This window comes from Emydura macquarii, unplaced genomic scaffold (genome assembly GCF_026122565.2).
Source record: "Emydura macquarii macquarii isolate MOO-44397 ecotype Brisbane River unplaced genomic scaffold, CSIRO-AGI_Emac_v2 contig_67, whole genome shotgun sequence".
NCBI lineage: Eukaryota > Metazoa > Chordata > Testudines > Chelidae > Emydura > Emydura macquarii.
The window spans coordinates 9828221-9853534 of NW_027130204.1; the positions used below are offsets into that span (position 1 = coordinate 9828221).

Sequence of the window (25314 nt, forward strand, 5' to 3'; positions counted from 1 at the left end):
TAAACATGCTTTTGTTTATCAAATACAAGTCTTAAAAATGAAGTCTCTTACACATCTCACACCTCCAAAAGTTTGCTTAAAAGTAGAAGAATTATAAATCTGACAATCTTTTTGTTACAGCAATACTGAAGAAAACTCTATTTGGTCAGTAAAGGAACTGCATTTCTTTTAAAGGTTAATACATTAACTAGTTCTACCTGTTAATCACTGAATAATTAGCATTTTGAGCTAAGTAGTAAATAGTCATGCATTTATCAACCATGCCTGGTAATGGTTAATTAGTCCCATATTTAACCATTCAGAACTAGTCCTCCCAAGTAATTAATCATGAGGTAATCCTCCTAATAGTTTCTTTAGTTTTTTGCTTTCTACTTAATGGCTATTTTTCTAATTAATCATTAACCTATCCCTTTAGATAATCTTCACTAACTAGTTCCTAGTTCATGTTTAGCTAGCCTCCCCTAGTTACAGTAATTATGATCTAGTCTCTAATAATTAATGAGGCCTCTTCTCCAGTTAATTTTTAACTAGATCTCCCTCACTAATCATTGATCAGTGACTTAACCTCTCTATACCTCACAGTCCACATCTGTGGTCTCAGTCTAATTCCTATTGGGTAGGTAATCCCCATAGATAAAACTGCCCCCTACATGTGTCACTTTTGTTAGAAGAGACTCCAATGTTTGAATTGGTCATATAAACTAACTGACCTTCTCTTCATTAAGGACTGTTCCACTGGGCAAGCACTGCTGGGAAGCTTTCAGAGCCACAGCTTGTCACACCTGTGCTGTGGATAGACTTCAGTCTGCAGGGCTATCAGTCTGGCTTTTTTTTTTTTTTTTTTTTTAAAGGAGGATCTTTTTCAGCCTAAAATAACACGGTCCAGAAAGTTGCCAAAAAAGAGAAGTGTTGTTGTTTTTAATGAAGACTCTTGCCCAGGATGAATTCCTCGTCCCCAAAAATGTGGTGCCTTTTTTTTTTTAAAGGACAAAAATAGTGAATAATTTTCCTCATAGGTCAAAAAAAGGTGATGACATTAAAAATTGTGAAAAATGTTTGTCTTCATCTATGCTCAAGCCTCCCATTAATATCAATGGAATTTTCACAAAGTATGGAGAGCACAATCCAGGTTTAAGACCTGCTATGCAGGTTGAAAGTATTTTTCCATAAAGCTTACTTTATAAAAATCATTATAATTGTGTAATGCCCAGGCTACTTGGTGGGTCATTGTCAGCGAGCATAAAATCTGGGGCCTCTTGAGCTTGATACAGACCACTTGAGCTAAAATACTCTACTGCCTGAGCTAAAAGACATGTCACTTAGCCAAGGCTGTAGTAGGCTCATCAATCTCTAGCTGGCCTAGCCACTGCTAGAGGGGCATAGAATGCCACACCAACCAGGCAGGAGTTGCATACTCCCCTGGGCAGAGAAGCACATTCTGAGCTTCCGAGACTTCTCAGCTGAATTCTCTATATGGGCCACCACTTGTACAGCCCTTCGTTAAGTCATCGGCAGCAAGGATCAAACCTGGAAGTTCTTGAGCTTAATACGTCATCTTCTCCTGCATGAGCTAGAAGATGTCTTACTTAACCAAGGCTGGTTGTGTTGAATATACAGGCTTCATTCACCACTGTCCTGTGCAATGTCAGAGTGAAATGTAGAGAACTGGAATGATAGTATTTTATGCCCACCTTGCATCAGTGTAACTCAGTGGTTCTCACTTTGGGAGTGGTGAAAAGACGTCAGGAAATCATGACCGCCCTGCCTATGTTGCTAAAAGGGGCTGAGAGTGGGCTTCTGGCTAGTTGGGAGGGGAATAGGTCTACACTACAATAGGAATAGGTCTACACTACAACAGTTACAGTGCTGCTGTAGCACTGTAGCATAGACACTTCTTATATGAATGGAAGGGAATTTTCCATCCATCCAGTTAATTCACATCTCTGAGAGGTAAATTCTTCCATCAATCTAGCCACATTTACACTGTGATTAGGTCAACTTCACTATGGTGCTCATAGCATGGCAACTTTCACAGCTCTGAGTGATATAGCTAGGTTGATCTAATATTTAAGTCTTGGCTAGGCCTTAATCTTGTCTGGTGCTGGTCTCACCCATTTCTTAATGGAAGATTTACCTCTGTATGAATGGTGAGATCGGTCTCCAGCAATCCATCACACTTCCTTTATTGTCATCTAGGGATTCATTACATTAGATGTCTTAAATGTTTAAGAGGAGAAACACTGCACAGCTGACTTCTGAACTAATGTGTAGCTGCTGGGGGCCACGCCTACATAGTGGCTACCACCTTACCCACACAGGGATTTCTGTCAGAAATGAAATATAGCGGCTGTTAAAATACACATGGAATGAAATACAAATCTAAGGAATAGCCAAGAAATAACTTTTTATGGGCTTAATCAGACTACTTTTTGAAGGCAAAGGAAGCCACAAAATAAGATGAAAACAGTTTCAAGATTTGTACTTTTAAACCCTGCCAGGCAAAACTCCAGCAGAACTACAGTCAAAAGAGCCTGTCTTAATATAGCCAATATACCCAGCAGAATGTTTGTGGAAAAAATGCACAGATGATTAAGGAGCTAGCATAAAAGAAAAAAATCTAAACAAGTGAAAAGCTAATAAAATCACTTTAGAAGCATAGCCTTCAGCTAGGAAGATAAATCCATAAACAGACCTATAGACAACATGGATCTACTTAAAGATTTTGTGACGGGCAATAGAAAGATAAGAACAAAAAAGTGAACAAACAGATGGAATCCAAAGAAGGAGAAAATTCCCAGATGTGACCAGGAGCTGTTCAAGAAGCAAACTAAAAGCAATTTGCTAAAATTAGAGCTAGTTTAATAGGTGAAAACCAATAATTTGTTAAACTAAATTCACTTCTCACTTTGTAAATTGTCCACTAACAGTTGTGATTTTTCTCAAATGTATCTGTTTGCAATTCTTTGTCCGATCATTTCCACAAATGATTCTTGGACAGTAGATTATTTGTGAGTTTGATGTTACTATTTGATATCCATTTTTTGAGTACTTTTGATTAAGTGCACGGTATTCTTACCTTACAGAACAGCAGCCCGTTCCTTGCTTGGAAGAGCATAAATCTTAGAATCTCGTTTCTGGTGTGAATTCCTGTCATTATGAATCTGAAATTCACTTTCTGCAAAACAGAAAAACCAAAATCTCTGCAATATGCACTTGAAATCCCCTCTTTCTGTGGGGACTATTCCCACCAGTTCATTTGTTCATTTTTCTACCATACACCTGCTCCCATGGAATCTTGCATTTAGCAAGCTTGGCGTTCTTTGAATGAATTGGTGCTTTTTGTTGTTTTGTGAATGCATCTGGTGATGCATCTTAATCTATACCAAAGTTTAGTAGCTGGGAGTAGAATTTACTATAGCTGCACTTATAGTGCAAGAAATGGGGTGAGTTATAAATTCTCTTTCATTTTCTTTGCCCATTGATGGTAAATATCACTTAGTCTTGAGCCTGATTGTTGTTACAGAAGAAACTTGCTATACATACAGTTTCTTCTTTTTAGAGAAATCCATCCACTTCTCCTTTAAATACCCTGTTTTGGGAAGCCCCAAACTCCAGTAGTGTACTTTGCAATCAGCTTCAGCACTTCAAATTTACTACATATTCGACATTCCCTAGTCTCTCCAGTTCTATGAAATAATGTTTGGAGTGCAATGAAAACTCCATTGACAACTCATTAGCTTCATCAACATGGGCATGAATGACCTTCGTACTTGTCATAACCTGCAGCACAGTTGGAGTGGTAGTGGCACTTCCTATTGTATTCTTCCATTACACTTTCTCATGACGTACTATAGTTTTTCTAGTATACTTGGTGTATCTTGAAAAGATAACCATGAAAGATTAGTCTTGGATTGTGCATTCATTTTCCATCATCTTCTTTCAAAGAGACACCTCAACACAGTGCAATAAGGGGGAAGGGATAAATCCTGACACCAAATTAATCCTTTTTCCTTTGCTTCCTCTTTCTCCCTTTGTTCTCCTAACTCTTGTTCCTCTGCTTCCTGTTTTCCACCTGTAACTGTATGAGCATTTATTCACATCTTGGGCTAGGACTAGCCAAGTTAATATACTTTTACAGCACATCTGCTACCCATGCCTGGGTTTTGGTATTGTATTCTGACTCCACACTAAAATATGTGGTGAGTGAGCATGACCAGTGGAAAAATTAAACCATAGCTAGATTATCAAGTACTTTTCCCAGGGTGCTTTAATTCAACGGGTCCCATATGGTATAGCTGGCCCCTGACACCATAGTTTACCTATCACTCCATTAATTGCTTTTATGCTCCATTTATGTTTTCAGTCCTTCATGAAGATTTTCAAATCCACATAATGTCTTGAGTGCTAAATTTTACATCTGGAGATAGCTGAAAGTTTTGTGTAAAGTCACACACTGCCTTTCTGTAGGAATGACACTTATAAATAACTTTTTTTTTTTTTAAATCCTGGAATATGCAAATTGGCATGTCCCTGTAACTAGAAAAAACAGTAGGAAAAAGAGCATTGATCAGAGCACTCAGGCAAATGAACAACAGACACATAGGATGCATGTTAAACAGTAGGCTCCAATTTTATTTGTTTTGTACTGGGAGGGGATGTCATGCACATCCCCCTTTCTGCTTTGTCATACCGGGCACTTAAATGGGTCCAGCACAATAATCAGGACTACCAAGTTTTGGTTGTTTGGTGCGATAGACCTGCCTGGGCCCATGCCTAGGATTCAGCTCCTTTTTTTAATCTTCTCCACCTCCCTCACATGGGAGAAATACAGGTTCCCAAGACAGGACCTCAGTCTATAAAGACTTCATATCTCCCTTTTTCTCATAGGCAAAAGGACCACCCGTACAATCCTGGGTCTCATTTATAGCTGGGAGCTGTTCTTTTCTATCCTTATCAGCCAGATAGTTGGCTGTCACAAGAAGCTTTTTGCATAGATAGCGCAAGCTTAAATAATTAAGGCGAAGGATGCCTCAAGTCAACCAGCTAATCCATTCTCCCTGCCTCCAGCCAGTGGGAAGAGGACAGACTTGATGAGGGGGTAGTCTCCCACTCCCAGCCATGCACACACTCTTGCTTCAGCCCCATCACCCCTACTTGGGTGTTCTATCTTTCCCCTGAGGTCACTCAAAGTTCCTCTCCCATTGATTGCAAGAAAGTAATATATTTATTGGTCTGTCTTGTTGCTTCATAACTTCTTAGATACCATCAGGTTGATAGGCTTACTGCAAACATGAAAGATGGCTAGATCTAGGCAGCTCCTTATTTTGATGGTTATGCATCAAAAGAAGCTCAAGATTGTCTTCTGGTGTCTTATCTTGTGTTTTTTTAGGATTTGGTCCAGCTGCAATGTTAGTTCTGCACTAGCAGCAAAGACAACCTTTAGCACTCAGCTATGATGGAATTTGACGGTTCTAAATTGGTGACTTTGTGCTTCTTTCATTAATGAAATGATTCTGAAATATGAAACTGAGTACATAAAATTTTCATTTGAAATTCTACAGGTTTTTAAACAGTGAACTGTACTGTGAACTAGCAAGGTGTGTGTGGGAGGGTGAATCAAAATAAAGTTTTCATATCTAGTGATGGTTGAATTGGTGACATAAACTTACTGCCAAGCTCTAGGGTTTGATAGAACATTCATTAGATAATAGCAACTCATTCTGATTGGAGTACATTATATTTTCCCCATCATAATTTATATCTTTCTGTACTGAGCAGAATTATTCTACTAATGAAATTAGTTTTTATGTTCAGCAAACCTTATTTGGTTCCTCTTGGGAAAATCCTCATTATTAAGAAATATGGAGTGCTTTTCACAGATATAAAAGCTTTAAAGCCAAATTGGAAACTTAAAGGTTAAGACTTACAATAAATAGAAGACTGCTATGCTTAGCAAATATGGCTGAGGTAGTGGTTATCATTCCTAAGTGGTGGCTCTATAGGTAGAAAGCAAGGCATTACTAAAATGGCTGGATAACAAGAAATTACACATTCTAGAAAAAATATTTACTAGACCGCAAATATATTATCTGTGATCTTTTGTTTAAAAGGGTTGCAAACTCTGCCAAATTTCCATTGAGTCTGAAGCATGAAATTTTACTACTTAATGAAACATTGTGGGAATAGGTAGAAATTTGATTTAGTTCTCAAAAGATGAGAAAAATAATTATCCAACATATTGTACAGAGGAGGAATCATAAAAAAATTTGACCCTGATTCTCTTCTTTCGGTACTGTGGATTTGGAGTAAGTCCATTTATATCAATTACATTTAAAAATATAAAACTGGTGTCATTGGTCCTGGATCTCTTCTCATAGAATTTGGTCAAACTAAAGTACAATTCTTCAATCTAAACTAGATCAGAGTGTTTTTTGTTTGGATTTTGATTAACAGTATAGTCTTTAGGATCAGGACAGATTGTTTTAAAAGAATGACAAGTACTTAAGGAATTTACATTGACCATTCGATACAAAGCTAAAGATTTTTCTGTCGATTAATATCCCAAAAGAGCAGGACGCACTATTTGATACACTAGCTAATGCTGAACCACAGTGCTGTACAGACATGGGATTAAAGAGTTGTATTATGTTGTTTCCTTACATAGATATACAATCATTTTCGCCATGACACTGATGTATAGTACTTGGCAGTAAGAGAGAGTTCATTTACTCATAGTTACTGGACAATAATATTTCCTCTGTATATGCTACTTTAATTTACTATTTAAAATGGGATATTAATTTTGGTTAACTACGGATGACTTTCTAATGGTGACCATGTGTAACCATATTAATATGGCACTGAGCTACATCACATAGTCCATGATTACATCTTCTCCAAGAATTATTTCTGGAAAAGTTCTATGGGATGTGTTCTACAGGAGGTTCAAATGAGATGATCACAATGGCCTCTTCTGGCCTTGAAATCTATGAATCTATTTCTGACTTCTCCCTTTTGAAAACCTATTAAAAGGCCTGTTGATGGATATAGAGCCACTTTTGGTCACCCTTCCAGATCCCGCCTAGGTTAGTTGTTACTCTCATGTCCGTTCAGTGGCCTACATGAAATAGGGAATCTCAGTGGACAGATGTCCACATCACAAAGACAACTGCCTACTCGTTGATATTGTGCTTTAAAGTCTGTGACCAAACAAAGGGAGAGAAACAGAGGCAAGACAGCTATCTACCTGTCTCCTGGGCAAATTAAGCATGGTGGAATCAAAACAATTGAAGCCCCATTTACATAGAATTCAGCAGCAGTATGGGAAGTCCACTGGTACGAAGACCAGTATGAGGTCATCCTGCCTCTTGAACAGGGTCAATGAACTTTGAGAGAGCTAAGCAGACACAGAAAGTCACTTTGGAATTTTTAACCTATGAAGGCAAGGGGAAAACCCAGCATCTTGTACTTCTGTGGAAGGTCCTGGAGTGAGAGAAAATCATACCTGGCTAGAAAGAAGAGAGAAGAAATCTACCTTGAACCAGAACTTTAGCTTGCTGAGTTAAGTCTTAGCCACTAGAAAGCGTATTCTACTTTTATTTACTTGTAACCATTTTTGTCTTGTATTTGAACTCACTTAAAACCTGTCTCTTTTTGTTAATAAACATATTTTACTTTTAATCTACACCAGCACAGTTCTGTCTGAATTAAGTGATTAACTGCAGTTAAAGTAATAAGCTGTGCTTTTGTCTCATTAAAGGAGCAATGAACCTTATTATTTTTCTGAGTGTTCCAGAAGAGGGATGGATGCTTCAGTACAGATGGTTCTGGAGAAATTTAGGATTAGGGCCTGGTCTACACTTACTGGCAAATTTGGTGGCAGTCAAGGGAGATACACAAGCTATTCTATGTAGCTTGCGTATCTTCCGTTGACTTCTTAAAGTCATTCTCCGCACCGTCTCCACTACTCTGCATCGACAGGAATGCATTTCCCATTGACGCAGCATTATTCTTTTTCCGGGAGTGAATTTATTAAGTCAATTTCCAGATTGAGCAATTCTGAGAAATCGATCTGACAGTGGTGAATTTGAAGACACACCCTAGGAGAGTGTTGGGATTGCCATGCAAGTAGTAACAAAGGCAAGTAGTAACCAAGGCAGGTGGAGATCTGGGGTGGGGCTGCTGAGGTCAGAGCGCTGAAGCAAGGCTGCACAACACTCAGGGAACTGCATGCTTGTCTGCTGGCTGGTAGGGTCTAGGCAAGGCACCCAGGGTTACTGGGCAGAAGGTGATACAACCCCTTACTGGTCTGGGTTGAATCCCAAAATGTTACTCCCTTATCAATAAGAGTTTATTCTGGGACAGAAGTATTAGTAACCTAACTGTATTTGTTACTAAACAACATTTCAATTTAAATACAATAGATCAACATGCATGAAACTTTATTCTATGAGATTATGGGCCCAATTTTACTCCCTTTGATGTAGTAAGAGTAGGCTCTGGTTCTACAAGGGCACATCCAAGATAAATTCCTCTTTGTTTGTTAGGAGATAGATGTCCTTTTAACTCACCTGGTAAAGTTGCTGTTTGCAAACAATTATGTTGCCTCTTTGAGTTTTAAGTCTAATTCTCTCTATTTGGGAAGCCATTGAATGAAGGATACTGCCAACTAGTTCTATACAGTATGCTTGGACAGTCTCAGTACTGCTTGGCAGTACCCAGAAGAATAAATAATTAGTCCCTGAATAATAATGGATCATAAGAAAAAAGCAATGGAATGTTGTAAATCAATATTGAACACAATCCTTCAAGAATGAAGAACATGAAATGTGATTTACCTTGTAACTAATGTTGTTGGCTAAGTGCAAGTTATATTCATCATCATCACTCATCACTGCTACTTCAGGATGGAAGTCATATGGTGCCACCAATGATCCCTCTCCTGTGGCAAATGGGACTACATGGTTCTTAGAAATGCTGCTTGTTCATGTCTGATGATCAAAGAAAAAGACAGGCAATCATACATTTTGGCCACTTAATTTCTCCTCTTGTGGTATAGCCAGAAAGCCCATTGTCACTTCATTTTCTGAGTCTCAAAGATGTTCCTCCTTCTGATCACTCTTCTGTCTCTGACTGATGATTCCAAGGACACTAATCCACCCTTTGTTTTTGCCTTTGGTTTATAACCTCTCTCTTTGGGGAATGGCTAATTGTGTATTATGGCTGGCAGTGCACAGGTATCAGAAAGCCAACTCTTCAATGAAATGTTTCATCTTCAAAGCATTTACTTCCGGTTTAATTTTACTCAATGTACCTCATCTCTCTGGTTTGGAATACAGAACAACATATAGATGAAGCATTGTCCACTCTTATGGGGCACATGAGCAATTGGTTTTATCTCCTGCACAGCTCCTAAGCCTAACAGGAACAGAGGTCCACTGCTATGAAGTGTAGGTGAACCAAAAGGCAAGCCTCTTTTTCTCCCCCATCCAAAGCAGTGCTTCAGCCTCTTGTGAATCTGGATGCTCCTCAATCTTCCAGTCAGTACAATAAGTTGTTTATGATTCTGTGCATATTGCTAAAAAGTCTTCATTCTTGGCTTTCTCTTTTCTATTTGCCTATCATTTGAATATGGTGTCTCTGTGGGGTTTCCATCAAGATGACAATATTGCTTGCAAATCTGAGCTATCAGATTATTGCACAATAATAGTCTAAAAATAAAGTTCATAGTAGTTTCACTGCAGTGTTTTGGACCAACGCTGTTGAAAGTTGTGGTGTTTTTAGTAATGGGCATATCATGATGCCCTTTCTTATGCAGGAGTAGAAAAGCTTGAGTGATAAATCTTGGGCCACCTCAGATTTTACTGATGATATTGCTGTTTGCAATTTTAAGATGAATAAAATTGAGACAAATGAGGTTACAGTAAAAGGGTCCCATTAGACTTCCTGGGGCCATAGGAATAAGGTGCACTTAGAGGCAAAAGTGGTGGAAACAAACTAAGTGTTTATTAATGAACTGAGGTAGTACTTAGCATTATTATCAAATAGAGAGAGATCTCTGTGATTAACCCTGTACTTTTCAGTGTACATTTATAAAGTAGCTATTTTTTTTTGCTATAGTTACTACCTCATTTAGTTGAAAACTATTTGTTAGCCACTCTTGGTTTGTGTTTTTATCACTCTACTGTAACTGGGAGAATGTCTCCATGTCTTAGTCTAGTGTAGACTAACAGACAGTTTATCCCCTTCCTGATGGTGATTTAAGTAGGAGGGAAAGTCTGCTGTATCAGAGGGTTCTAGTTTATAAAAATTCTATTTAAAAATATAAAGAAATGTATAAGAGACAGGGGAACTGCCAGCTCCCATTAGAAGCAGTGCTATATAAGTAATTATGAAACCAGGTTGGGATGTGGGCTACTATAATAATTATAGAGATATCCTTTAGTAAGTTAATACCGTGAGGTGCTTGCCTTTGTCCTACAGCACAGGAAAGGGAGTTGGTGTCATGATTTCAGAGATTTACAGGTGGTATAAAAATTCACTTCTGTTGCAACTATTACAGTGAAATTCTATATTAAAAACAATGTAAAAATGGTACCTTCTTCCTCAGCAGCTCTGCTGTCTTCATGCACTGGAAGTCATAGTTGCTTGCTTCAGTGAAAAAAATCTATTTGTACTGCCTCCTCTTCCGGTTGCTCAAGCAGAATCAGAAACAGAAAGAGGACTGAACTGGATGGCAATGGGGGTTGCATAGGCACCACTGAGGTTCTAATTTGGCCTATAGAACCTATATCATTGGGAGTTATGTATTGTTGAGTGTTACATATCATTGGGGAAAGAGTCCAGTTTGACTCTCATTCTTGTCCATAATTGGCTTCTCTCTCAAAGATTTCCTACACTGATACCATTGGTTCAGCTCCATAGGTGGTAGCAGTGATAGGAGTGCAAGAATAGGTATGGTTATCAATGGCCGTCAGCCTTTTAAGCACTATTTAGACCCTAGTCAAAAAAGGATTAGACAATGCATTGCTTCATGAATTCCTGTCTATATTACTGTTACCTCTGAAACTGGACAAGTAGTACCAATGGTGGGGAAATTCTAGCAAAACAGCCCAGTTTATTTCCCCCCTTTTATTCTAGGTAAAATTTGCAAGGTTTGCAGTTAGAATTTTTGCTTGTGAACAGAGCACATCCAATCTCGAGCAACTGCGAGTCAATAAACATGGAATGCCACAATGCCATTCTTTGAGTAATACTTTAGAACAGAACAGACTAGAATTTATTTAGATTGTAAATTCTTTGGTGCAAAGACTACCTTTCCATTCTTTGTGTTTATAATTATGCTGTGAGAATTGGGCCAACATTTATCCCAATTGTAAAATGTATGTAAAAGTTCGTAAGATGCCACAGTAACCTATAACAACTGTTGATGTGAAAAGGAGACAGACACAAACCAAATTAGTCTAAACATAAAAAGGTCACTTGAAATGATTCAAGGACTTGGTTGAAAACAAGCTTGGTAAAAACAGAAGATGTGGAAATTAAACAAAATAGTGTCAGATATTAGGCCTAATTGGTGGCGAAAATAATGAGAGGATGGGCTGTTCCTGCCATCATTTCCTTTTTGGGTCCTTAAAGAAGAACAGAGGGAAGAACAGACTCAAGCTACTGAAGCAAACTTCACCATCATGGTTGCCAACCCCATGTTTCCTGAGGCCCTGAGCCTTTGTCATACTAATCCTGAGAAGTCCTGACCAGACAGGGCCAGAGAGAGAGATCCAAATGATGTCACCACCATGACTGGCTCAACTTGAGTCTCAAACAGAACCTGAGATGCAATGGGATTGGACTTGAGCAGCAGCAGGAGCAACAGATATACCACATATTAACTAACTTATCTTTTACCCAAAAGGACAATTACCATCTTTGATACCATTTAAGGGACCATCAAACCAGGGTTTCTTTCTAAAACTAGCTCCAGCTAAAGGGAACAAAAATTGTTAAAATGAAAACCTTACTTATTTTATATTTCAAATGCTTTAACGATTTCCTCCTCCTCCATATCTTTAATAAAAGGTTAAAAGAATTTTTAATGGTGTGTTTGACATGGTACTAAGCAGGCTGAGGTCTCTGTATCCCCTCTCCCATACCTTGTTTAACATCGTTTATGGTTGGACAATTACTGGGTTATGTTAACGCCTTTAACTCCTTGTGCCCCTTTATTCTATCTAATTTAATACAACAGTGCCTAGTGCAATGTGGCTGTGATCCTAGACTGTTGTCCCCTAGCACTACTTAAATACAAATAATAGATAATAAATATTGTGGTTTTTATGTACAGAACACCTGAAAACCATTCTTGAGAATGCTGCACTTAGGTATCTACCAAAACAGAATATCTGTACTGTGGGATAATCTACTAAGAACTGAAGACAAGAAATTTGCCCGATGCAATTGAAATGTTTCAAATGTAATGTCTAATGATCAACTTTTCAAAGATGAGCTGCCATGCTGTTTCTCACAGATCAATGAAGCATTTAATTTGCAGGGAATAAACAGAATTGGCAATATTTACAGTTTGAATATCTTCAAAGAGAGAGTTAATGTATGTTAGTGTGAATTCCTGTTTCAGTCATCAGCATTTGACTTTTTGCATTCACTATGGTTTATTGTGAAATTTTAGTCTGAGTATTAATAATTACTTATTGAAGATCACCAAATATACCACAGATAAATTAAGCTTGGTGTAAAGTTTAGCCTTGGAGAGTGAAATAGATACTAAGAGCTTGGAGAATATACACTGAGTGGAAACATTAATAAATGATCACTTGACATCAAGCTGTAACCATTTCAGCAAAATTCACTTTTAGGTCTCATCTGGCTCCACATAGAATGGAAAAGGCTGGGAGAAAAGAAAGATGTTTGTTAGTTAGGAGCTCATATGGAGGTTGTTGTAGGAGTTAGCTATGCTGTGGATCTAAGATAGAATCTCATTTGGAGGGTGCAGAATGTTCAGAGGGATATGTACTGTAAGAAGTCTTCAGAGGCATTCTGGCTACTTAAACCAGGACATCTTCAGGGCTCAGTCAGTGTGCATATCAAGAGCCACTTGTTAACAAGGTACAGGGTGAGTCTTAGACCAAATGGCGCTTCAGGTGAAGTGCATCTTTGCGCCCCACCCTTACCACTATTTGTTAAACTTTGGAATACCTTATCTTTTATTGGGTTTATAGCCCATTTAATGATTTTGATACACTCTTCAAGTCTTAAAACACAGGTATATTTTCAGAATTACACAATAAAACAAGTTTCACCATATCGCAGCTAGTTTCTTTCTTCACTTCAGTTCATTCTTGTATCTCACTGTCTGACTGGCAATGCCCTGTCCCTTGTATACTCATGAAGGCATGGCTGACAACATTCTAGGATGTTCGAAGAAAACATAGTTCTCAAAGTCTGGAAGGTTCCACAAGATTCTACAAAAGTCAAGAACATTCTAGGAGGTTAGTGAAAAATGAATCCACATACTGAATACCTGAAATGTTTTACTTCAAACATTCTATTTTTCCTTCTGTCACTCACAACAAAAACAACACCCTGAACCCAGTGCCTCTGAGCCTGGCACCCCAGGCAGTGGCCTGCTCCTAAATCCAGCTCTGACAAGGTACATCATGCAATGCGCTCTCCTCTCACCCGTTTCTGCTTCCTCTGGGTGAATTTAGCTCCACTAGTTGCCCTCGACTTGTGTAGCCCTTGCATTCTGGGAATATGAGCATCATGATTGTGGCTGGTCCCTGTTCTAGTATGCAGTGGGTTGGGGAAGATTCCTGTTTCCCTACCCTGATGGGGATGCAGTTCCATTAATCCATAATTTTCAGCATCTTGAAAACATTAATTTCTTGTTTTCTTCTTTAGTGTGTGTGTGTTTTTGTTTTTTCTGCAAACTGCAGTCCAGTTCTCCTTACTTTGGACCAAATGCTGAGGTTTTAACTCTGGTTAACTCCCATTGACTTCAGTGGGATTTTGCCTAGGTAGAGTTAAACTTGAGTAATTGTGGACCTCAGGAAGCAGCTGTTTATTATTGTATCCCAATATTATTATTATTCACTCTGCAAGCAGCATGATAACATGAAGGGAATCATCTCCCTTACACAAACAAGACACACACCCCTACAGAGCAGTTTTGTTGGCCTTGTACAATCTGCATAACTGAGGGAAAAGGGGAAGATTTTTTTTCTTTGCTTCTCCAGGGAACTTGCTGTTGCTCTCCTTTCATGCACATGAACTGCAGAAGTCAAAGTCTGCCTTGCCCTCCTTGTGTCTACAGTGCTTTCTCTATGAGCTCTGTGCATTGCAGTAAGCTTTTATAACTGGCAGTGTAGCATGGCAGGAGGAAAATCAGTGTGGGGGGAAGATATTAAAGCTTCTTACTAGGACACTGGGACCATACCTCATAATTAGAGCTGTCCTTGTGAGACTGTGATCCTCCCGGCAGTCCTTGGAAAGTCATGGTCTGCCACTAAATGGAAAAACAACCATTATGCTCTGAGAGTTGTGCAAAATCTCAGTACTTTTTCTTTGCAATGGTGCTGTAGCCATATTGGCCCCAGATTATTAGAGAGACAAGATGGGTGAGGCGATATCTTTTATTGGGCCAACTCAGTTGGTGAAAGAGACAAGCTTTCAAACTACGCAGAGCTGCTCTTCAGGTCCTATCACTTTTATTTACCCAGGGTCTTACTGACTACTTCAAGGAGATGTTCAAGATCTGGAGACTTAGAAGGTCTGGGTTCAATTCCCTGCACCACCACAGATTCCTGAGTGACTTTGGGCAAACCTCTTATTCTCACAATGCCTCAGTTCCCTATGTGTGTAATGGACGATACAGCACCATTGTATGTAAGATAGATGGATGTATCCATCATTAGCTTGTACCATTCTCTGTTGCTTGGGTCACCGACGGTGCTTGGGTGAAACCACTTATCTTTCCTTCATATGTATTCATATCCAGAATTTTTTTTACAAGAATTCATATGATTTTGCCCGGTGGTGACATATCACCATGCCTACCAGCTAATGCAGTGGGCACATTTCATTTCACGTGGAAAATAGTCTTTTAGTCATTCATAGATCATTTTACAGGCCATTTGAATTAAGAATGAAATATGCCTCCTTCTCTTGTGAACATGACTATGGCCCTTTGGAAATGTTTTGGTTTAAGTTAAATTTTGGTATAGCTAGGAGCTCAGAGGCCTTCAAGTCTGATCCATCTAAAAAGGAGTTGTTACCTATTTTTTATTGATAGGTCAGTATAGGAACCCTTTCATACAAAGACCTTAAATTTTGATGGTTCCGAAGGGATGGGAGAGAATGAAATTCAAGTCTGAATGAGCCCTTACGTTTTTGATGCAACAAAAAACAAACTTTCACCAATTTTCCTCTAATAGAGAGGAGACTAAATAAAAAATTATCTGAATTCTCAAATCTTTGGTGATTTGGACAGAACAGAGCATTGGATTTGAACCGTTCCCTGTTTGAGATTTTGTTTTGCAAATTTAAAATAGATTTTGTAAAACCAAAGCACAGTCTCCTCGGCACATTATTTCTGTTATTTCTCGGTGTCGTTTTCCCAGAAGATATCTTGCTACTCTCTCTGTCACTTGGAGGTGTGAAAATAATTCTGTGTGCTATAACTCCTTGTTTGAAATCCCTTTTGAAGATAGGGAATACAGTGACCATTCTAAAGGTAAATATATGGTCTGTTTCTGTTCTACATATACTGAGTGGCACACATAGATGGGAGGAATTTCTTTCAAGACAAAAACTTGGTTTATCAGTTTGGAAGCAAAAGGAAACCGCTTGAAGACATTTAAAGGACAATTAACTGTCAACAGAAATTGAATAGAGAATGTGCATATCCCAGATGGCATCATGTGAATCATGCACTAACCATACTCTTCATATGAACATACAAACTGCAAGTGCAGGGAGACATATTTGAGGCCATATAATCACTTGATCAGCCTTGGACAGTTCTACTTGCCCATTTTATCTGGGATGAATTTTTTTAGAAAAATAACTTTTCTCTCTGTTGTTATGGCAAACAATAGAAGAGTAGTTTTTTTTTTTAATCTGAAGTAGTTAATTTTCATGACAATCTGCAAGGTTAGACGATATAAGTAATGTGTAATATGAGTGGATTACATAAAATGGCTAGACAACTTAACAGGACTTTTCTAATTCTAAATACTAAGTAATTAATCAAATGTTGTTATACAACTTTTTGTTGTAGAAATCGTGTCCCCCTTGTTCCGTATGTATAGATGTGTTTTGCAGATCACGTCACACCAATCAAATAATCACAAAGGCTTCTGTAATATGTCATGAAGCTAAATGAATCAGTTTCTAGATGCAATGGTGTTAGCTCAGTATAGTTTTGTCTGAGTTCAAGTATTTGTATCACTGTAGGGCCTAGGAGCCCCAGTCATAGACCAGGACACTATCATATTTTGTGCTGCACAAACACAGGAAAAAAAGATAGCTCTTGCCCCAAAGAGCTTACAGTCTAAGTAAGTATGGCAGATAGGATACGGCAGAGGGGAGAGTACAAGGAAACAGTGAGATAATAGGAGATTGTAAAAGCTTTATTCCTCTGCCTTATTTTGGGCTTTATGCTGATTTTGATGGATTCTGTTAACTTTTTATGTTTTTGTGATCTATCTGTAAAAATCTAGTTTTAGTTTAACGCCATGGAATTAGGGGATCACTGTAAGAACAAAGTGGTTGTTTTGCTAACATACAGAATGAGCACATGGTTCAGCATGAATAGAAAGCTCTGCTCAGGAGAAGTTTATGGTGAAAGGAGTAATAAGGGTTTGAAGGCCTGAATAATGGGGCAAGATGAATGTTGTTTGAGGAAGATAGCACAAAAACTTCTTGATTTGTACCTGTTTCTAAGCAGTGAGATCTGTCTCTCAGGACACTAGATAGTTTACAGCCTGGATTTTATTATCATGATTCTGATCTCTAACCAGTTATACACCTATATAACTTGATTGACTTAAGTGGAGTAGCTCCTGATTTACACCATTGTAACTGAAAGGATAACCAGGCCACGAATCTATTTCTTGCATAAAATAGATTTCGCATACTTTTTTCTACTGTCTCTTTATTATTGTTTGTTACACATAGTGTATTCAGTCCCTTTCTTTCCAGTGACATTGTTCATTCTTCTTTTGTCTCCTTATGCTTATATTTCTTTGCAGGCCTTGTGTTTAGAGGAAATGATGGAAGAATCAAGGAGGTGACTGATCTAAAAGTTTCTTAGATTTCCGTTCCCCATCTCTAGTTAAAGACAAAGAGTGAGTGGGATGGAAGTATCAGGAGAAATCTTTAGATGGGCTTCACCTCAGAGTCCTCTAAATACGTTCAAGACAATGGGCTTAGATCATGGTTTCTGCTATATACTCCACACGTTTTCTCTGTGTGGTGGTATTAGGATCAAGTGTAAAGAAACAATATTCAAAAGGAGAAAGAGATGTTATTTACATAGACCTCATGTCCTGCCAGTAGCATATCCAGTGAGAGTTCATATAATACATATAAGAAGTAAAGGTTCAAGTTACAGCCTGGATCTCCATTGCTTGCTGCTTGATAAACAACAACCATTTTCTTTGTTATTTTACAGGTCTTGTTTGTTTGTTGATATTGACTTCATGTCTTCATCAGAATCAGTACAGCTTTTCACGTAACCAGTAGCCTGTCACGATGAGGGACTTGATGGAAAGGTTTCTCAAACTGTAAATAATTTATTGACTCTCTAGTGGTTTCAATGGCTCCAAGCTCTGGTGGTCTAGACCATATCCCTTTAGGCAAGATATCCCTTCAGGATATTTCCCTTCAGGCACGATATGCTAGTTGTTGTAGTTACAATATTACTTTGATTTTATTCCAAATTGCCCCTCATTATTGTGTTTTCTTTGCTTTGCTCTTTACAAATGTACACATAATGAATCTGTCGTTTCCTCAGCCAACAATCCTATTCAAAACCTCAAATACAGCTTCTTTCCTGAATTTTTATTTTTTTGGTAAATAAAAAATTTCCATAGTGTCTCAGGAGGTGTATGGAAGGGTTAAAAAGATAGGAATATCAGGATTTAGTTGATACAGGAATAACTAAATGATGTAGGCCCAGTATTATGCTACCATACATCATCGCCCTATCAGACAATATAAACAAATGGGACTTGCACTGAATTCTGAAGGTCAACTGATTCAGGATCTGTCAGAGCAATGGAAGAAGTGAATTCCTGAGCTGAAGGGCCTTCATTGAGAATTCCCTGTCAGCAGCCCTAGTGATTACAATTAGTCCATTAGCGCAAGTGTTCCAGTTGACCTCAGCTATCAGGGCAGAACACACAGAAAAGCAATTTAGTTAATTTTGGTCTTTCAAAACCCTGCTGCTGCCTAACAAGTTTTCTATTGTAATTCCCAGTGGGTTACAAATTTCATATTCCTGGATGCTGTTGTTGACTTCCTTTGCATCCCTTCCTGTGGGAGTATCACAGCATTTATCATTGCTGGAAAAATGTGTATGACCACCTCTCAAGCTCACAAAATCCATACAGCATTTGCCATGTTTATAGTTCCTAATGAATACCACTATTTTTACTTTAAAAACGACAATGAAAACCTTACCTAAACATAAAGAGGCCTGATTATGTAACTTCTCTAGTGTAAGTCTGTTATAGCTCCGCATACTGTAACTGAATTGCTCCAGATTCATACCTCAAACACTGAGGCCAGAAGGAACATGATCATCCAGTCTGATCACCAGCACACTGCAGGTCACAGAACCTCACCTCCCCACTCCTGTAGTAGACCCATAATCTTGGACTGAGTTAATGAAGTCCTCAAATCTTCATTTAAAGTTATAGAGGATCCACAAATCAAGGATCCTAGTTGGAGACCTATTTTTGTTTATCCTTCCATTTAATTTAAACTGAATTAACTCATGATCACTTGAACCAGGGCTCTGTTACCTTTCTTCCCCAAAATGCTTCTGATCTGAACAGATTCCATTTTATCCATTCAATCACTTCTAATTTCTTTACAGTATACCTCATCATTAATATACAGTGCTACTCCACCACCTTTTTCTGTCTTTCTTGAACAGCACATACCTTCAATACCTGTATTCTCATCATGACTACTATTCCACCGTGTTTCCACTATCCCTATAATTTGTGGTTTCACTTCCTGCACCAGTAGTACTAGTTCCTTCATTTCGTTACCCAGGCTCCTTGCACTGGTTTACAGACATCTTAGTTGTTTCTGCTTGTCTTCATCCAGATTCTTCACCCAATTAAGTTTTACTGCTAGTGTTGCTCTTCTGACTGTTGTTGTCAGTGGTATTGGCACTATCTTTCCCTGTGTTGTCTATTCTCCCACCCTTTGTTGTTCCTTTCTTCTTTGCTATATCTTCTTTTTGATTTTCCTCCTGCTCTGTATTAGAATCAGGAGTGGAGATTACATGAACATCTCCCAACTGTGTCGCCTGAATTCCTAGTTTAATGCTCTTTTAATCACTTCTGGAACCTCCATCCCAGAAGTCAATTTTCCTCCCTACTCAGCTGGAGTCCATCCCATGAGAACAATTCTCTATCCATGAATGCCTCTTCTGCATAATTTAGATTCAAATCTGTCTAAAGAAGACTTATCACAGTCATTGATATCTACTACAGGATGAATACTTAAGAGCGTTATTCAGTCCTTCAGCCATCACCATTCATAACACTCTCTCCCAATAACCTTTGTTGCAGTTGCTATCTGTCATATATATTAATTTATTAAGCCTGTTTATCAACCTCTCCTTCTGCCTATATTATTAGACCATTGTTCACTTCTTCAGTTTCTTCCAAGTCTTCAAGATGTCCTTCACCTTTGACTTACGCATTTTTTCTACTCTTGTCTCTCCATGTGATACCAGCCATATGGCTTTTCCGGAAGGGTGTGGTTAGAATAAGGAACTCGTAGTCAAGCCTCTTGAGTTAATCAGGCATTAGAACAAGATTAATTTTTTTCCAAAACAAATTGAAATTGAAATATTTCAACCAGTTCTACTCTTGAGTCACATTCCAGACTCTGAAATGAAGTCACTGTGTATGATTAGATAATTCACATAATCTCTGTGCCTCAACTGCATCCTCTGTAAAATGGAGGCAGTAATATCTACCTACTTGAGGGTATGGGTCTGAGATTTAACTTTGTAGAAAGCTTGAGATCCTTTGATGAAATGTGCAAACTACGATCTGGCTTCATTATAATGCCATTATTTTAGTCTTTATATGGCTAGTTGAATTAGACCTAAACAAAACCCTTCTGGGAGTTACTCACTCTTCTTGGGACTATTGTTGTGCTATCTCCTGAAGCTTTTACCACTATTTCAAGTACGTATCAGTTTGGATCCCACTATAGGTCTCATGTGCAAAACTGGATTTTTTTTGCTTTTTTAATAGCAGCATTGTTGGAGCTTATGCCACTTCCTGCTGTGGCCCTTCCTAGGTTCCCTCTTGCCACCTGTGGCAGCAAGATGGAATATGGTGTGTCTGATCCACCAGTTCTTAGCTCAGGCTAAATTTCTTCAAAGTATATCCACAAATCAATAGAACCACTTCCCATCTTCCGCTTCCACCACTGTGAATTGATCACCAATGTCCAGACCTAATTTGTCTGGTAATATCTCCCTGTACAGATGTCCCATACTCCGTATGTTTATCCTTTTCTGTGAGGACTCTCAAATTATATTTCCTCATTCCAAAGAAGACGGGGGTCTTTGTCATATCCTAGACATAGAGCAACACCATAACTTTTGCTAAACATATTATACCCTTGACATGGCAACCAGGTCAGATACCAAATTTGGGAAAGCAGTACTTAAGTCTCTGTTTGACTGACTGCAGCTGAAATGCCTCACTCCCACTCTCTTGGGAAGATACTGCTTGCAAGTCACCTACAGTGGGATCTGCACTGACACATACTCGAATAATGAACAATTACTTATCTTACTATAACATCTCTTTGAGATGTTGTAGTTAATGTGGATCCTACAATCCATCCTCCTCCCATCCCTGCATTTCAGAGTCCTCAACTGCATGGTCTGTGAATTGGGAAGGACTTGAGGGGAGGTTTCCAACCACCTCATCTTTTATGCCCTTGTGTGGGAGCATAAAAAGGCTCGAAGTGTATGTGTAGCCTCAGCAGACACTACGGTTCAAAAGAATCCAATCTTGAGGCACATAGGCACCGATAGTGGCACTAACGTCGTCATCTGAAGGACCACAGGTGTTATAGGGTAAGTAACCTTTCTTTAGTTTTTCCACAGAAACCCCTTTGGGTTAGTGTCTTCCCCTGCATCCTCCTAACGGTTTCTGCTTACCTACTTTCTCCCCAACACACCTTTGTAATTTCTGCTGGTCCCAAGCTGCTTTAACTAAAATTCCCACAGGCTCTGGAGCCTATGGCAGTGCTTTCAGGCTCAGTAAGAACATTGCTGCAGGCAGAGGATGCCTGAGCCAACTTTGTGGATTATTATGATGATGATTTCAGGTTATTTCCTTAGATGTCTTGTTAATCTTCTATTTTTGCAGGTCTAAAGATATTTTTGGCGGCGTTCTACAATTTAAATAAAGTATTGTGGTATTAGTTGTTCACTTAAGAAAGGAAAATATGGTATTTGTTTTAAAAAGCTATTTAATTGGATTCATGGGGGGAAACATTAGTGTTACTCATTTAAAATATATAAATATTTTTGAAGTTTTTGTGAGACCCCCTCGTACAAACTGGCATGTTTGAAATCCAGTTACAAATTTTGCGTCTCTTAAAATATAGCTGGGTGTTGTTTAATCTGCTGTATTAAATCCATGAAGCAAATTTCACCTTTTACCTGTAGCATGTGCTGGTATCCACAAATATAACCCAGAATTTTCTGACATTTTTGTCTTGAAATAGTCACTTAAATCCAGATTTAGGTAATAGAGTTTGAAAACTTTGATGTCAATGTGTTGTAAAATCTCTATTTGTACAATAACAGTAGCATATCCAATAAGTTCATTCCATCTTCAGAGACCTTATCGACTTCAGAGAGATGCCCTGCACTTAAAACTGGGAATGTTGCTAGAACCAGAATGAATTTGTGTGCCTGTTCTGTGCATAACTCAAGGGTCAGATCTGGATCCTCTTTCCCAGACAGGTTCCTTTCAGACAGCCATTCTTTAAAGGTCATCAAGAAATGGCCCAACACAGAGGTAATCAGTGTTGCTACAAACCTAATAGAAATTTCTCTTGTTGCCTCTCAAAATCTATGTGACATCCCTGTTATGTGTTTTTGTTTACTGTGTTGATTGTTTTGTAGCAGTTAATGGCTGGTATAGTAACCCATGGGAAAGCACTCATTCTGAATGTTCCATTTTGGTTTTCAGTAGGAAAGCAGACTCTATTCTGAATGCGTTTTGGTTTTCCATCTTTTTTCCTTTCAAAATGATCCACTATTATATCAGGCTTGACCTGCAAGTAGAAATGGATATTTTTACTCCACTGTATTTTTGGCTAGCTTCAAATAGTTTCATATTTGTAGTCTTAGATGAGAGAGCCCTTAGTCAGCCCTCAGAATTAATATGTAAAATCTCCTGTCTCTTATTTCTCACCTCTTTCTCACTTCCACACATGCTGTCAAATTAGAAAGTAAATCAAGATTAGTGAAACCTGGCCAGGTTGATTAACAGCCACCAATTAAACCATTCCCCAGTGAAAGCTCTTAACACTTTTTTTAATTCTTTCTGTTGGATGGAATGGATCTCAATACTTATTATACAGGCTGTCAACAGAAACTACAAAGAATGGCGCTCGATTTATTTTGTCAAACTCCAGCTGAGCACTCTGCGACAGCACTGACAATATATCTGAAGAAGTCTGTGATTCTGTTTACACAATTCTTTATGGAAAGCATTTAAACAGCATGTATCAAAAATAATAATATATGATTACTTATATTAATGGGAATTTCGTGCTACAATGATCGTGTGTAGGAAATGTTTAGGTTGGCTGAAAGCAAAGTGCATATGTTTACTCATGTGTCTGTTCTACACAATTATGTAAAATCATGAGCATTATGATGTGAACCTACTGTACAATGTAAACTAACCACGGTAACAGTGCAGTTCTTATATGCGGTTGAAAAACAGATATTACAAAATCTGTCAAATGATAGATTGATATTAAAGTAAACACCATACATAGCCAGTGCTAGGCACAAGCAGACTAAGCAATTGCTTAGGGCCCCAAGCAGCTCAAGAGACCCCCCATTAATTATTAGTACGTGTTCTGTGTGGGGGGGTCCCCCACAATATTCCTGCTTAGGACCCCCAATGGGCTAGCACTGCCTCTGCCAGTAGTACATCCAATATGGTCTTATTGATCTGTTTAGATCATACAGTGATTATCTGGAAAGGAAGGTTAATGTACTATATACTTTTTATCTTAGGTTTGCTCACATTAGAAATGTGATCAGGATGTCGCAATTTCCCCCCAATGAGTGAATGAGTAAGCAATTTGATTATAAGCCTCTGCAGGAGCCTGGAGCCTTAGACCATGTGTTAAAGGAAGCTAGCATGATACATTGGGATAGCAAAATATATTTGTAAATTGTCCTTTGAAGTGCAAAATGTGCTGGGTTGGAGTGAAGTCAGTGATGTCACACAGATCTCAAGAGGCAACAGATGCAAGAAAAAATTCTGTTAGGTTTATAACACCACCGATGACATCTGAGTTGGGCCACTTCCTTCAACCCTCTCAGGTGGAGATGGAAACTTCTATTCACAGAACAGACAGAGCATGGTTAGCACAGTGATAGTATTCCCCAAGCTTCCCCAGTACTGCTTTGCCAACCTCTAGGGAGACAGCCCTCTGCTGCTCTGCAGATGAAAAAGGAGGTAGTTCAGTTTCCTTCGTCTATTCATTTCTTGAGCTCTACAGTGAAACTACCACAATGGATTCCAGTGAACCTGTGGTACGGTGGTGGGAACTGGGATTAGACCAACTGACCGACTCTCTCCACATTATTGAACAGCCATCAGATGGTGGTAACCTTCAACTGCTGCTGCCTTAGGCTGGATTTGAGCATGTTGCCAAGAGGTGAAGGGCCAATAACAATCTCGTGAGCCATCTAGTCTTCCCATCAAAAATTATTTCTTGGTTTACATAAATTGCTCTTGACCTGGGTCTATGTCAGTCTTGCTACTCAGTGGCATTTTTACATGAGAACCTTGTAACTGGCTCTTTGTACTTTACAAAAGCACAGGTTTTTGATATATTGGATCATATAATGCTCTCATTTGCACCTGTTGAATTCAGTAGGCTTGTACTGGTATAAGGACATGATTCAAACGTTGCTAAAGTCTATTGAAAGACTCCTGTTAATTCTAATAGGCTTTGGATCAGGTCCTTGGTAAGAGCAGAAGAGCTCTTATTTCTCCATCCTGAATCTGTTTTGTCCATATCTGTATTTTAGTGGTACAATGCTGTATCTTCTTCTGGACTCTAAATGTGTATGTGCTACTGAGTTCTCCTGATAATTTTGCAGATGAAAGTACATTTTTAAGTAATATATTCATGAGTAGAATAAATAAGGGTATCTTTTTAGTTTTACTAGCATTTCAGATTTTTCTCATTAATGTACATAACGATGAGAAACATTCTGCTTGGGATTTCTTTTTTTCCCTTGTAACTTCTCTCTTCCCTTTGATTGAGTAGGTCAGTAATATAAACAGATAAACGGCAGAGAAACATGATGTGGACATGAAGACTTTCATCAAGCACATCAGTTTAGAATGGCCTCAAGTGTTTATATAAAAAAAAAAATGCATGTGCACTCATGCACTCACGTGTGTGCTTTATGCTGAGTTTTGTTTAGGCTTTTTCCTGGTGGATGTATAAGTGTAAAACAAAAAGCTGTTGTGATATTACTGAAAATGTATTGCAAAATGACAGGAAAAAACATCCTGAAAGAACTATGTATTGCATTGACTTTAACATAGCAATATTTGGAGTGAGTGCAGGGCCTGAGCCTGCTTTCCTTACTCAAGCTGAGTAGCGTCTACCCATGCAAATAGTTGCAGAGTCAGGGGTGCAGAATTGGGCCCTTGATCTACATTGGAATGTGCAGGGTCTGGGTTTCAGGCTTAAACAGCACATTTAGCATATTTATGCTATTGTTTCTGTTTTGATTGTTTATATTTGGAGTAGACTTTCTCTATGCAC

At 38.5% G+C, this 25314-nt stretch overlaps 1 long non-coding RNA gene across 6 annotated transcripts in view; it reads left to right on the forward strand.

Annotated features, from left to right (window-relative positions):
* LOC137143230 (uncharacterized) overlaps positions 1–25314 on the forward strand; it is a 90028-nt gene that overhangs the window by 11183 nt on the left and 53531 nt on the right. Inside the window, exons 3-4 of one of the 6 annotated variants that reach the window (XR_010917141.1) lie at positions 121–174; positions 726–740. The exons of 3 other annotated variants lie outside the window; for them this stretch is intronic. This is a non-coding gene — a long non-coding RNA (uncharacterized lncRNA). Of the gene's footprint in view, positions 1–120; positions 175–725; positions 1034–3083; positions 3198–25314 lie in introns of those variants that run through there. 2 more of the 6 variants (XR_010917146.1, XR_010917137.1) reach the window with 2 other exon arrangements.